Here is a 4,898-nt window from a genome sequence, read left to right as displayed (position 1 = left end):
CGGGGTCTTCCTCTCCAAGATGCAATAAAGCTTTGCTGCAGAAGGATCCTGTGTTCCGTGTGCGTTCTTGCTGGCGAGACGATAGCGCAGGACAGTCGGCACTGGAAACCTGGGAACACCTCACCATCGCCGGCCCCGAGGAGACCCCCCCCCCCAGTCGCGGGGTGGATTCAGAACTGCAGGACAAGGTAAGCTCTGAGAGGTATGTTTGGTCTTGATCTTTCTCCTCCTTGGGAAGGGGCAGTAGAAACCTTTGTGATTATTCTTGCAGCACTCATCCTGTTTCTTTTGGTTTCGTTGTGCACTCACCACGGGTGGTGTTTATTACCGACCACCGCCAGACACAGTTAGATGGACGTAGATAAGCCACGGTGCCTACCTGATACATAAGCCTCTCCTGTAGATAAAGGAGCAGTATGGGGGCTTCACAATCAGTAGTCACGGTGCTACAGTCTCTCTTAAAACAACGCGACTTGAAAGTCTCGGCAAAAACTCTAGATTGCTTTGTTAGGGAGGTGGATCGCATAGCGCCATGGTACACGTGCTCCGGATCCCTGACACTTGCTTCATGGGAAAAGTTAAGAGGGGATTTGGTCAGAGAACAACAGCATGGGAAATTGAAGGCAGGGACTATGCTGCTTTGGAAACTCATAAAATCATGCCTAGAGGATGAGAGACGCCGCCCATCAGTGAAGGCAGGACAGGGAGTGTTGGAGGAGGTTCAGGACAGCATGTCAGAAACAGAGTGGGGTGAGAGAGTAGGAGCTATGAAGAAAAAGGGTGTACCTAAGAAAAAAGGCCCTTCCACGGGCCTTGGATCCGAGGAAGTGAGAGACAGGGGAAAGGATGCCCCGGGAGAGAAAATGAAAGAAAAGGAGAAACCGCCAAAAGGAAAGAACCTTTACCCAGTAAAAGAACTTGAGGCTCTGGGACTTGATAGCTCAGATTCAGATACTGGACTCAGTCCCTCAGAGGAGGAGGATTTAGAGGAAGAGGCAGCTCGCTATGAGGAAGAAAGGTATCATCCAGATGAAAGGCAAGCGAAGAGATCAGAGAAAAAACTTAGGGTCACTGGGGGCACAGGGCAGGCTGCCTCTCGGCTTTCTGGCCCTAGTGCTCCTCCACCTTATGTGGAAATTTTCTATTCTGACTCTTTCCTCTCTAGAGAGGAACAAAAAAAAACTACATCAGGCATTTCCGGTCTTTGAGGGTGCTGAAGGGGGACGCGTACATGTGCCCGTGGAGTACATTCAGATAAAGGAACTTGCCGAGTCTGTATGTAATTATGGGGTCAGTGCTAATTTTACCGTATCTCAAGTTGAAAGACTTGCAACTTTAGCCTTGACCCCAGGAGACTGGTAGACCACAACAAAGGCAGCCCTCACTAGCATGGGTCAATATATGGAATGGAAAGCCTTATGGTATGATGCCTCCCAAGCACAAGCTAAGATTAATGCTATTGCGGAGGGAGATCAGAGAAACTGGACATTTGATCTATTGACAGGACAGGGACAATATGCTGCCAATCAGACAACTTATAATTAGGGAGCATATTCTCCGATCTCAGCTGCTGCCATTAAGGCCTGGAAGGCACTTTCCAAGAAAGGGGAATCAGGGGGACATTTAACAAAGATCATACAAGGCCCCCAGGAGCCTTTCTCAGACTTTGTAGCTAGAATGACTGAAGCAGCAGGAAGAATTTTTGGAGATCCTGAGCAAGCTATGCCGTTAATAGAACAGCTCGTTTATGAACAAGCTACACAAGAATGTAGAGCAGCAATTACACCTAGAAAGAGTAAAGGACTGCAGGATTGGTTAAGGGTATGCCGTGAGCTTGGAGGCCCCTTAACTAATGCAGGGCTAGCGGCCATTCTGCAAGGACAGAGACGTCCAACCACCTCAGACCATAAGGTTTGTTACAATTGTGGCAAACCCGGACACTTAAAGAAGGATTGCCGTGCCCTTAACAAGAAACAAGCTCCTGGCATTTGCACAAAATGTAGAAAGGGTTACCATTGGGTTGACGAATGTCGCTCTGTTAGGGATATCACAGGAAGATTGCTGCAGCCAGGACAGCCAGGAGAAAATGAGAACAGCTCAAAAAACAGGCTTCAGGGCCCCAGGTCTCAGGGCCCCAAAACATATGGGACTCCAATGAACAAAAGCTGGACGCCTCCGTCCGTAGAGCAACACAGGGCTCAGCAGGATTGGACCTGCGTTCCACTGCCCAATTCATGTTAATGCCACAGATGGGTATACAACCCATACCTACAGACTTCAAGGGACCCCTACCAGCAGGAAGTATGGGACTAATTCTTGGCCGTTCTTCTTTGACAATGAAAGGACTCATTGTTCACCCTGGAGTTGTAGATCAAGATTATGAAGGAGAACTTCAAGTTCTCTGCTCCAGCCCTCAAGGTGTTTTTTCCATCTCACCAGGAGACAGGATTGCTCAGCTAGTAATCCTGCCAAGTTTGCATGACCACTTTCCCTCTTCCGATCTCCCTCGAGGAACAAGGAGGTTTGGCTCCTCTGGAAATGATTCAGCCTATCTGGTCATGAATCTTGATTCCAGACCATCCTGGGAATTACTAATAGAAGGAAAAACTTTCAAAGGCATTTTAGATACAGGGGCGGACAAAAGCATTGTTTCTTCCCATTGGTGGCCAAAATCTTGGCCTGTAAGAGAATCATCCCATTCCCTACAGGGATTAGGGTATGAAGCCATCCCCACAATTAGTTCATGTTCCTTGAATTGGCAAGCCCCTGAAGGACAATCTGGTAGCTTTGTTCCTTATGTTCTCCCTCTCCCTGTTAATCTATGGGGAAGAGACATATTGCAGGCCTTAGGTTTGGTTTTATCCAATGAATACTCACTGCCAGCTACCCAAATGATGAAGAAAATGGGATATAAGGAAGGCAAAGGACTTGGAAAGGCAGAACAGGGTCGACTGGAGCCTGTCCTGCAGGAGGGCATTAAAGGAAGGAAGGGCTTGGGTTTTTCCTAGGGGCCGTTGAGGGCGCTATACCCATACCTTGGCTCACAGAGGAAGCTGTGTGGGTTCCTCAATGGCCTCTTTCCTCTGAAAAGCTTGAGGCAGGTACTACCCTGGTAAATGAACAATTGAGACTTGGGCATTTAGAACCCTCCACATCACCTTGGAATACTCCTATTTTTGTAATTAAAAAGAAGTCAGGAAAGTGGAGACTTTTGCATGACTTGAGAGCTATTAATGCACAGATGCAATTACTAGGGTCAATTCAACGCAGCTTACTGCTGATTTCAGCTTTGCTGAAATTAGGAGATTATAGTAATAGATATTAAGGATTGCTTTTTTTCAATCCCCTTGTGTCCCCAAGATAAGCAAAGATTTGCTTTTATGGTTCCAGCAATTAATCATGTAGAACCCGATAAGAGATATCAATGGAAGGTTCTGCCACAAGGGATGGCAAATAGTTCCACCATATGTCAGTTGTATGTACAATTAGCCCTAAGCTCGATAAGAGAACAATTTCCCTCCCTGCTTTTGGTACATTACATGGATGACATCTTACTGTGTAATAAAGATTTGGATATTTTGGAAGAAGCCTTTCCCATTCTGGTGAGAACTTTAGAGCAATGGGGACTGCACGTTGCCACAGAAAAGGTGCAGATTGCAAAAATGGGAACCTTTTTTGGGTCCATAATTTATCCTGATAAGGTTGTTCCTCAGAAGTTAGAGATTCGTAGAGATTATTTACATACCCTAAATGATTTTCAGAAGTTATTAGGGGATATAAATTGGCTGAGACCATTTTTGAAAATTTCATCTGCAGAGTTAAAACCTTTATTTGATATTTTGGAAGGGGATTCTCATATCTCCTCCCCTAGGGCCCTTACTCCTGCTGCGAATCAGGCTTTGCAGACAGTAGAAAATGCTTTGCAAAAGGCTCAATTACAACGCATTGATGAGTCACAACCTTTTGATTTGTGTGTCTTTAAGACAGCCCAGTTGCCAACCGCAGTTTTGTGGCAAAATGGACCCTTATTATGGGTTCATCCAAATGCATCTCCTGCAAAAATGATAGATTGGTATCCTAATGCAATTGCATAACTTGTGCTTCGAGGAATAAAAGCAGCTATTACTCATTTTGGACAAGACCTTAATTCCTTGATTGTGCCATATACTGCTGCGAAAATTCAAACCTTGGCAGCTACATCTAATGATTGGGCAATTCTAGTCACCTCCTTTTCAGGACAGATTGACAATCATTATCCAAAGCATCCAATCTTACAGTTTGCCCTGAGTCAGGCTATAGTGTTTCTGCAAGTAACAGCCAAGAATCCACTCACAGATGGGATTGTACTGTACACTGATGGGTCAAAAACTGGTATAGGTGCTTATGTGGTTAATGGTAAGGTAGTATCTAAGCAATATAATGAAACCTCACCTCAAGTTGTGGAATGTTTAGTGGTACTGGAGGTTCTTGGGGCCTTCCCAGGACCGCTTAATATTGTGTCTGATTCTTCCTATGTAGTTAATGCAGTTAATCTCCTTGAGACAGCTGGGGTAATAAAACCCTCCAGCAGAGTTGCCAACATTTTTCAACAAATACAATTTGCCTTATTAAATAGATGGTTCCCTGTTTATATTACTCATGTCAAGGCACATTCGAGCCTCCCTGGCCCTATGTCTCTGGGAAATGATTTGGCGAGCAAAGCCACTAAGGTTATGGCTGTTGCTCTGTCTTCCCAGGCAGAAGCTGCAAAAGAATTTCATAAGCGCTTTCATGTGACAGCTGAAACTTTACGCCGCCGCTTTGCATTAACTAGAAAAGAAGCTAGAGAAATTGTTATTCAATGCCAAAATTGCTGTGAATTCTTACCTATCCCTCATGTGGGAATAAACCCACGTGGC

At 45.4% G+C, this 4,898-nt stretch overlaps 1 pseudogene; it reads left to right on the top strand.

The window, feature by feature from the left end:
* Positions 1-416: 416 nt before the first annotated feature.
* LOC110286017 lies at positions 417-2,241 on the top strand (annotated as a pseudogene).
* Positions 2,242-4,898: the final 2,657 nt, after the last annotated feature.

This window comes from Mus caroli, chromosome 19 (genome assembly GCF_900094665.2).
Source record: "Mus caroli chromosome 19, CAROLI_EIJ_v1.1, whole genome shotgun sequence".
Classification (NCBI taxonomy): domain Eukaryota; kingdom Metazoa; phylum Chordata; class Mammalia; order Rodentia; family Muridae; genus Mus; species Mus caroli.
The sequence above is the reverse complement of the archived record's forward strand: the minus strand, read 5'-3'. Positions and strand labels throughout refer to the sequence as shown.